We start from the raw sequence: 10819 nt of genomic DNA, 5'->3' as shown, positions 1-10819 counted from the left end.
ATTTCAAACATCTTGTATTGTTATTCTCATTCTGTAGAAAATAGGAATAAAGGAAATTGGACTGTGGAATGTAGCTAGTCAAGCTGGAGTGCTTGCCTAGTGTGCACGAAGCCCTGGGTGTGAGGTCAGCAGTGCACACACTATGCTTGTTAACACATTCCTATAATCCCAGCACTCAAGGGCAGAGGCAGGTGAATTCCTTTGAGTTCAAGTCCAGCCTGGTCCACAGAGTGAGTCCAGGACAGCCATAGCTACACAGAGAAACCCTGTCTTGAAAAATCAAACTAAAAGAAGGAGGAGGAAGAGGGGGAGGAGGAGAAGGAAGGGGAGGAGGAATAGGAGGAGGAAGAAGGAAGAAAGGAAGGAAGGAAGGAAGGAAGGAAGAGAGATAGAAAAAACAGAGTTCATATTCAGCTGTTTAGTGGATTGGCGGGCAGCCTAGACAAACAAACAAAAAACCAAAAACCAAAACAAACAAACAAAAAAAAATAGGAAAGCAAAGACTGCCCGAGGTCCTACAATATGTATCCATTTGACCACTATTTCCGAAGGCTTTGACAGATCACGAGAACACAATCATAGGAATCTGGGCCCCTCCGAGAAACCAGAAGCTCTCCGGTTGTGTTCTTCACTAGGAAAGTGCCAGCCAGAAGAACCATCTACTTTGGCATCTTTCTTTGGAGAAAAGGGTAACAACCCTGAAGAGCTGCCTTTTGGAGTTTCTAACAACTTTTGATAGCAGCAGAGTGTGTCATAGCTAGAAAGGACGGTTATCTAGAAAAACTGTAAGGCTAACTGATCCTCCCCCGGAGGCTGCCAGCGAGCGCTGTGGGCTGAAGCACTGGAGGACTTGACGAGCTTGTTCGAGGCTCTGAGTCCACTCCCTAATACTGAAGAAAAAAAGGATAGAGGTCTGCTCGCCTCAGCAGCACGTATGCTAACATTGGGACAATATGGAAAAAATTAGCATGCAAGGATGACTCGAAAACTCATGAAACATTCCTTTTCTTTCTTTCTTTTTTTTAAGTGAACAGTGGGAGCTGGAAGGCGGGGACTGCCAGCCATTAGGTGATCATATCAGGGAAATTCAAAAATAGAGGAGTTTCATTTCCCCTCTATGCTTTGGGTAAGTTCTGTTTTATCAAATAAAAGTAGTCTCTTATATTTGCCAGCTATCTCTGTGGTAGTTAAGGATGCCTCACCGTGCTAGAGGAACAGTAGGCTACTGCAAACGTTCACTGGCTGGGACTGCAGAACTGAGTTTAGGTTTCCATTAGCACAGGAGACTAAAGTCCATCACCTATGGAGTGGACATAGATTCCAGAATCAGATTTTGTTTTTTGGAGACAGTATCTGGACTAGAATTGGCTATTCAAACTTCCAATTTGTAGTTATCCTCCTGCCTCAGCCTCCTACACCTGGAATTCCTTAAGTGTTTATGTATTAATTCCAAAAAGATTTTATTATTTATATAGACATTATCATCAATACTACCTAGGCCATTGTATTAATCAGAACGGTATATAGCACCAAGAACAGAACCCTACATACATAGGGAAAACCAGAATATAATAAAACATGACTAAATGAAATGAATTAAACTTACTCAAACAGATGTGAAAACACTTCAATAAACTTTAGCATTAAGATCCAGTGGCATATTAACTGAGCAATACAACTGAACAGAAGAGGGCTTATTTTAGTAATAAGCAGAGCCGGGCGGTGGTGGCACGTGCCTTTAATCCTAGCACTTGGGAGGCAGAGGCATGCGGATTTCTGAGTTCGAGGCCAGCCTGGTCTACAGAGTGAGTTCCAGGACAGCCAGGGCTACACAGAGAAACCCTGTCTCGAAAAAACAACAACAACAAAACCAAAACAAACAAACAAAAAAAAGACTAAGCAGAAGGAAGATGCAGCATTGGGAAAGCAAAAAGTAAAACTCATCACATTGGCAGATCAAAAGAGAGAAAATCTGAGCAGAGAAGCGGTAGCATATGCTTTTTGTCCCAGCACTTAGGAGGCAGAGAGGCAGGTGGATCTCTGAGTTCAAGGCCAGCCTGGTCTACAAAACACTGGGACAGCCAGGGTTACACAGAGACACCCTGACCTGGGGAGGGTGGGGAGGAGAGAAAAGAATGGATTCCCAAGCGAGTCCATAGTAGTCTGTGCCTATGGGGACTAAGACATGAGGATCACAAAGTCAAAGCTAGCCTAGGCTATCTAGCCTATATTGAGGCTCTGTCCCCAAAGGGGAGGGAGGAGGAGACAAAACTCCAGAGTCATTTCTGGTTTAGTAAAAGTCAGAGCGACAATGAAGACATAATAAACCACAGCTTCAGTTACATTTTCCTTACGTCCGCTCTCCTTCCGCTGTTTTGCTATTATTCATGTCTATTCAAGGTATAGCTAACAATTCAGAGATAAAAAGGTATAGATACCAAAAACAGACCAAGAAGTTGAGTAAGGTACGGTGACACACCAGTCACCCACCTGATTGGATGCTGAAGCAGGAAGTCTCCAAGTTCAAGGCTAGCCTGAACAATGCGGCTAATGCACACACACACACACACACACACACACACACACACATGCACACTGGAGGAAGAGAAAGAACTTTCCTGTGTGTGACTAAAATGCATCTGTGAGTTCTGGCGAAGGGTCACATGTGGAGGTCAGAGGACAACCTCAGGTCTTTGCCGTCCACTTTACTGAGATGGTCTTTTATTCGCCGCTGCATAAGCTAGGCTTGCTGGTCTTCAAGCTTCTGGTGATCCTCCTGTCTCCACCTCTCATCTCACCATAGGGACTGTGGAACTACAGATGTGTGTACCACATCTGCCTTCATGTGGATTCTGAGGACTCCATCTCACAGCCTAGCAAGTGCCAATTGCACGGCAAGCACATTATCCACTGAGTCGTCTATCTACTCAATCCCAAGGGGAGGACCTTTTCTTTAGGCATAGATGATCTAATAATCTGACTGGAAAACCGACAGTCAACTAAGAATTATTAAGGGAGGTTCGAAAACGTTTCACTACAAGACAGTATTCCTGTATAGGCGCAGCCTCCATTTGGAAAACTGAGAGAAGAAAGATGTCTTCAAAACGAGCCCAGATTGAGTGAAGCGTTTGCACTTCTCGTTCTTCTGTTGGACACACCTGGCCTGAACCCCCGTGTGCTTGCTGCTGCGTGGACCTTTACTTGTCACCTCTACTTCCTGTTCAGTGAGGACTGCCACCCAGTCCCAGGCACAGGCCTGCCCAGCTGTGATGACGCAGGACTTTGCAGCATTTCCCGCCAGACAGCGCCCTGCGCACTTATTTTCCTCCTGGGTACACAGCCTGCGTTTCCTCACTTCCCTGTAGCCTATAGCCATAGCCATACTTGGGCCGCTGTGGGTGCCTTCAGACTGTGGGAACCAGTGGTGCTTCTGCTAGAGAAAATTCTCAAACACTGTTGCACTTCCCTCTCCCTTTCCCACTAAATAACTAAAGAGATCCCCCAAACCTAGAGGACAATGGCCCAAGAAGATGAGAGGAAAATTGAGGAGCTCAGGTCCCTGAGTCATAGCTGAAACAAAAATCCTCAGCCCAAGTTGGCTTGTTGCCTGAACAGGAAGTAAGTTCTTTCAGGAAAGGAATTCTAGGGTTTGCTGGGTTTCTTCTTTTCCTTCATTTATTAACTGAGACCGGGTCTCACTGTGTAGCACTGGCTGACCCGGAACTCACAGAGATTCACCTGCCTCTGCCCACTGAGTGCTGAGATGAAAGGAGTGTCCCTGATTGGGGCATTTTTCAATCAGTAAGTAACGTGGTCTTTCAAACTCTATTTTCAAGTGAGAGAAAAGAATTTAGTGACCTTTACAATCTTGTCACAGGTCACCTAGCTATGCAGTAGGAGAGCCTGTTTTTGCTTCGGAACCTACCGGCTACCACTAGGTTAAACTGACTCACCAGAGCAAAAACAATTTTGAAAGAGTTTTGTACTGGAATCAAAAGCCATATACGAAAGCCAGGCAGTGGTGGCGCAAGTCTTTAATCCCAGCACTTGGGAGGCAGAAACAGGTAGATTTCTGAGTTCGAGGCCAGCCTGGTCTACAGAGTGAGTTCCAGGACAGCCAGGACTACACAGAGAAACCCTGTCTGGAAAAACCAAAAAAAAAAAAAAATTTTATATATATATGAATCCCCAGCACTGGGAAAGTAGAGGCTGGAGAATCAGAAACTCAAGGCTAGTTTATCTATCGAGTCCAACATTATTATAGGCTACAGGAGACCATGTCCCAAAGAAACCCAAACAAAGACAAAAAATGGTACCATACATCTGTAATCTCAGCTCTAAAGATTCTGAGGCAAGAGGATTACTCTGAGTCCCAGCCAAACCTGGGGTACATGAACCCTATCTCAAACAACATGATCTCTAAATAGAAAACGAGTAAAAGACAGGAATAGCCAGGTATTTCATGGAAGAGGTTCAGATGAGGTAGAACACGGCAGGATGTCCTGTCTCATTAGACATCAGGGAAAGGCAAGTTTAAAAAACTGTAATGGCCGGTTGGGGTTTGTAGTGAAACCCATCTCAGCATTCAGGAACCGGGGGAGGCAAGATGAGTCCTTGGAGTTTGAAACCATCCTGGGCTACATAGCAAGTAACTAGGTCAGTCAGTGAGACAGAGCAAAACCCTGTCTCAGAAAAGTCAAACAAACAAACAAACAAAACAAAACAATCACAAGGAAAGGCTAGGCATGGTGGCTCACACCTGCAATCCCAGTTCAGAGGCAGAGAACTACTGTAAATTCAAGGGCAGCCTGGCCTACACACCAAGTTCCACACTAGGCTGGAACTATTCATAGGAAACTTGCAAAGAGCCTAAGAAACAGATTCCACAATGTGATATCGTGGCAAACCGATCAAAATAAAACAGTAAATAAAGACAACAGCCGACGCTAGCCAAATGCCAGGTACCATAAACTCATGCATTGCTGCTGAGACAGCACAATAGCTCTGGATCGGGTTGTTTTGTTTGTTTTTATTAGCGTGTGTTTTGTGTCAGGCTCTCCTGTAGAGGAAACTCCCCATGTAGAGGAAGCTGACCTTGAACTTCTTGTCCTCCTGCCTCTACCTAAGGTCTACACCACCGTAGGCAGTTTATAGGTGTTGGAGATCCCGCGTGTGCCTTCCTGCATGCTGAGCAAGCACTCTCTATCAGTTGAGCTGTATCCCCGGTCCAGGGTAGGTTTTCATAAAATTAAAAATGTACCCTAGCAATTTTACTTCTGGGCACTTATAAAAGAGAGATGAAAAGAATCTGATTCTCAAGCAGCAAACCTTCATGAACACTCCACCCTTCTAGCACAGACCACCCTACCGTTCCACCCCCCTCACCCCCGCTGAAGAATTTGTGAGCTAAAATTTGAAGAGGGGTCTGGCCCCCATGTTCTCTTACCCAAACAAAAAAGGGAGCATTGTGAAGCAGACGGGGCATGGCTCAGTCACCGTGTCACTCAGCCACCATGGAAACCATTTGAGGAAAATCATTTATACCTCTGTGTCTGTCTGATTTCCACAGAAGTTTCATGTGGCATTATATTGCATTATAAATAAAACTTTGCTGGGCAGTGGTGGCACACGCCTTTAATCCCAGCACTTGGGAGGCAGAGGTAGGCGGATTTCTGAGTTCGAGGCCAGCCTGGTCTACAGAGTGAGTTCCAGGACAGCCAGAGAAACCTGAGAAACACAGAGAAACCCTGTCTCAAAAAAAACCAAAATAAATAAATAAATAAATAAATAAATAAATAAATAAAACTTCATTAAGGTATATTGCTGTGTATTAGGTCAGGAATGGTGGCACGTGCCTATAATCCTAGCACACAGGAGGCTGAGGCTGAAGGTCATGGTTTAAGGCCAGCACTTGAGTACAAATGGAAAAGGATTTTTAAAAGTAACATTAAGAGAAACCGTGTGTTATATAACCTTAGTACAGTAGTTCCCAGCCTGTGGGTCATGACCCTGCTGAGGCAGTGTTGACTGACCCTCAAACAGGGGTCTCCTAAGACCATCGGAAAGCACAGATGTTTATGATTCAAAACAGTAATAAAATTACAGTTATGAGTAGCAATGAAAATAATTGTATACTTGGGGGGTCATCACAACCTGAGGAACTGTGTTAAAGGGTCTCACTCAGTATTTAGGAAGATTGAGAACCATTGCCTTAGTACCTAAGGGTGATCCAGTAGGCATCGGTAGAATAGAACGATAGATTCAGATAGACACTAAAACATTTGTTTGTTTGTAATTCGAATCTCAGGCCTTCAATTCCCTCTTTGTTACTTAGCTTTAAGAAGTTTTCAGGAGCTGGCTCTGTGTTTAAGAGAATTAGCTGCTCTTCCAGAGAACCTAGGTTCAGTTCCCAGTACCTCTATGACTGTAACTCCAGAGGATCTGACAGCCTCACACAGACACCCATGAAAACCAGAAATGCAGCTGGGCAGTGGAGGCGCACGCCTGTAATCCCAGCACTTGGGAGGCAGAAACAGCTGGATTTCTAAGTTCGAGGCCAGCCTGGTCTACAGAGTGAGTTCCAGGACAGCCAGGGCTACACAGAGAAACCCTGTCTCGAAAAAAAGAAAAAAAAAAACCCATCACAAATGCACTTAAAAAACTTAAAGTTTTTAAGTTGGGGGATGGAGCAGTGACTCAGTGACTAAGAGCACTGGCTGCTCCTACAGAGAGAGGACCTGGGCTCAATTTCCAACACCTACAAGGTGGCTTACGTCATCTATAACTGCAGTGTTAGGGGATCCACTCCTTCTTCTGACCAGTTCAAGCACCAGGCACGCACGTGACGCATATGCATATACTCAGGCAAAGCACTCACACATCTGTAACACCAAAATTCAACAATTTTTTTTCTGGACTCTATAAGCACCTGCATACACGTTGCATACTTACAGATAGACACAGAAATAAGAATAAAAATAATATTTAAAAAAAAGGGAGGGGGCCGGAGAGATGGCTCAGTGGTTAAGAGCACTGACTGCTCTGCCAGAGGTCCTGAGTTCAATTCCCAGCAACCACATGGTGGCTCAATCTGATGCCCTCTTCTGGTGTGTCTGAAGACAGCAACAGTATGTACATATAAAATAAATAAATAGATAAATAAATAAATAAATCTTTAAAAAAAAAGCTGGCTAGGAGGTGGTGACCCATGCATTCAGAAGGCAGAGGCAGGTGGATCTCTTGAGTTTGAGGGCAGCCTGGTCTACATAACTAGTTCCAGGACAGCCCAGGTTACACAAAGAAATCCTGTCTCAAGTAATGACAGCAAACAAACACAAAACAAACAAGCAAAACCCCAGACCTTTAATCCCAGCATTCAGGAGGCAGAGACGGGCAAGATCTCTGAGTTTACGGTCAATCCGGCTTACGCAGTGAATTCTAGGCTAGCCACGGCTACATAGTGAGACTTTGTCTCTGTTTTCTGTAAGACTTATTTTTATTCTATGTGTGTGCATATCTTTCCTGCCTTTATATATGTGCACAATATGCAGGCCCGGAGGGTATTAGATCCTCTGGAACTGAGGATACAAACCGTTGTAAGGTACCATGTGGGTGCTGGCAATCGAACCTGGTACTTCTACCAAAGCAAGTACTCTTAACCACAGGGCTACCTTTCCAGCCCTGAGACCCTTTCTTAACAACAACAACAACAAAATTATAAGAACAAAAACAAAAAATATAAGCTTAGGGCCAACAAGACAGCTCAGCAGGTAAAAGGGCTTGCGGCCAAGCCTAATATCCTGAGTTTGATGCCAGAAGCACATGGTAGAAGGTCAGAAACAGATCCCAAAAGTTGTCCTCTGACCTCCAAGCTTGCCATGGCGGTGCTCCCCTTACCTTCCAAAATAAATGAATAAATGTAATTTTTAAAAAAGCCTAGTCTTTTTGTGTGTTCATGTGCACATGGGGACCAGAGGCAGCCTCAGGTGTCATTCCTGAGGTGCTGCCTACTGGCCTGGAACTCACCAAAGTGGTCAGACTTGCTGGCTAGTGAGACCCAAAGAGTGACCTGTCTCGGCCTCCAGAGCACAGGAATCACGAGCACACCACACAATACCAGTTTTGGTTTTTTGGTTTTTTTTTTGTTTGTTTGTTTGTTTTTTTCCGAGTCAGGGTTTCTCTGTGTAGCCCTGGCTCTCCCGGAACTCAACCTGTAGACCAGGCTGGACTCGAACTCAGAAATCCCTCTGCCTCTGCCTCCCAAGTGCTGGGATTAAAGGCGTGCGCCACCACTGCCTGGCACAATACCAGTTTCTTAATGCAAGTTCTGGAGCCATTTGCCCAACTGGAGGCCCTGGATGTGGTCCCTAGGTAAGTGTGTGTTGTGGGGGTTGGGAAGGGTTGTCTTATTAGGTAGAGAAGCAATATGATTACATTGTAACTACAATGTAATTACATGTAATTCCCAGGCATTGTGGCTCAGGGTTTACCCTCAGCACTCAGGAGGCAGAGGCAAGTGGAACTCGGTAAGTTCAAGGCTAGTCAGGGCTACACAGTGAGTCCTTGTCTCAAAAACAAAACGGGTGTGTGTCAGGGGGTGAGGGAAGGCTGGGTGCATAATGTACCTTAAATTTCTATCAGAATTTTAGTACAGTCTATCGGTTACTTCTGGATGGATGAGTTTTAAACTACCTTTTCCTGATTCTTTTCTTTTTCCTGAAGAGAAACGTGTGCTGTTTTGTGACCAGCACAAAGTAAGGATTATGTGGGTTTTGTTTGTAACTGCCACTGGACTAATAATTTTTTTTTTTTTTTTTTTGGTTTTTCGAGACAGGGTTTCTCTGTTTAGCCCTGGCTGTCCACCTTTGTGTGTGTGTGTGTGTGTGTGTGTGTGTGTGACAAACGGCATGACCATGACCAAAGCAACTTATAAAAGAAAGTGTTTAATTTGGGGTTCATGGTCCCAGAGGGTTAGAGTGCATGGCTGTCACGGTGCTGAGCATGGCAGCAGGCCGGCAGGCCGGCGTTGGCGTTAGAGCTGAGCTGGCAGCAGGCCGGCCGGCCCGCGTTAGACCAGAGTGTTGCAGGTGCCTCTTGCGGGACCTGTCACTTCACACCGTCGTTATGTTTCCTCGGTGGTTTCTCTTACTAGACACTAATGTGGGACAAGAAACGAGGCTCTGGAGATAGATGTTAATTTCCATTGCGCTTTAATTAACTTACTGTGAGGGAGGCACGTGTCACAGTGCACCCGTGGAGGTCAGAGGACGACCTGTAGGAGTCAGTTCTCTCCTTCCACCGTCCCAGGGATCAGCAAGCACCACTACCCGCTGAGCAGTCTCACTGGTATTATTTGAGGAATGAATTTTCATTCTTTTTTTTGTTTTGTTTTTTGTTTTTTCGAGACAGGGTTTCTAAGTGTATCCCTGGCTGTCCTGGAACTCACTCTGTAGACCAGGCTGGCCTTGAACTCAGAAATCTGCCTGCCCCTGCCTCCCAAGTGCTGGGATTAAAGGCGTGCGCCACCACCGACCGGCGAGGAATGAATTTTCAATCATCTAGGTCTACTCTGAGCATGCTCACAAGCAAAGTTTCACATGTCTTTAAGTGTGTATTCATGAATGTGTGCAGGTGTCCTCACAAGAAGGTAGTGCATGTCCTGGAGCTGGGGTTGCAGGTGGCTTACGAGCCACCTGGAGTGGGTGTTAGGAATTAAACTCCTTGCAAGAGCAACAAGTGCGCCTAGCTTCAGAGCCATCTCTCCAGCCCTGCCTCATAGATTTCAAAGGAATTCTATTTTAATTTGGAAACTGTTATGGTAATTTTAAACTCCTCAGCTTGTGGCTTTATTGTTATTTAAATTTTCTTATTTTGTTTTAAATAAGTAAGAGGGTGGGTGTATTAACAGGAAACTGATTCATGTGTCAAGAGGGGGGATCACAGAATTTAATTACCTGTGAACTATTAGTCAGACCGAGGTAGCATGAACTTGAATACCTGTAAGGGCTTTTACCAAGCTGGGGTGAAAGACAGGAAGAGTAGCACGTCATCAACTGCGGGGGTCCATGATCTACAGGCGTGGATTTAGAATATGTTGAAATGGCACTTTAAATGTTCTGAGAAGACAGCTGACAGCAAAATTAGAAATCAGATGTTTCAAAAATATCTGATTATTTAATGTGTGCTTTGCCTGCATGTATGCCTGTGCAGTACACGGTGCACATGAGTACCTGATACCCATAGAGGCCAGAGGAAGGTGTGGGGTACCCTGGAACTCGAGTTACAGTTATGAGCCATCATGTCGGGGCTGGGAACTGAACCCAGGTCCTCTGGAAGAACAGCCGTTGCTCTTAACCACTGAGCCATCTTGCCAGCCCCAGAAATCAGATTTTAGCAATTACAATTAATTATTTTTTTAGCAAAACATACTGTTTGTTAATTGAACTTAACTACATTTTATGAAGGTTTTTGTTAGGTTCTACTATAGTGAGATTGTTGATTGATTCCCAAAGTATTTTATCTCTAAATCATGACTATTATTTTATGGCAAAACCACATTTTTGAGTGATCTGTTGGTTCACACCTGAAACCAGGTGTTTGGGAAGCTGAGGCAGGAGAAGGAGTGGCCAGTTTGGGTAGCAGTGCGAAATCCTATCTCAAAATAGAAATCTAAGGAAAACCACACTGCTTCTGTCCAGGCTTGGTGCACATCTTAATCCTAACATCTGGAAGGTAGAGGCACACATGAGAGAGGAGAGGGGCAGACGGGAGAGGAGAGGAGAGAGGACAAGGGAGAGAGAAAGGAGAGAGAAGGGAGGGG

General features: G+C 44.9%; 1 pseudogene; it reads left to right on the top strand.

Moving 5' to 3' along the window:
- Nucleotides 1-913: 913 nt before the first annotated feature.
- LOC114634293 lies at nucleotides 914-1011 on the top strand (annotated as a pseudogene).
- Nucleotides 1012-10819: the final 9808 nt, after the last annotated feature.

This window comes from Grammomys surdaster, unplaced genomic scaffold, assembly GCF_004785775.1.
Source record: "Grammomys surdaster isolate TR1022 unplaced genomic scaffold, NIH_TR_1.0 98, whole genome shotgun sequence".
Lineage (NCBI taxonomy): Eukaryota > Metazoa > Chordata > Mammalia > Rodentia > Muridae > Grammomys > Grammomys surdaster.
This window is presented reverse-complemented; position numbering and strand designations above follow the sequence as displayed.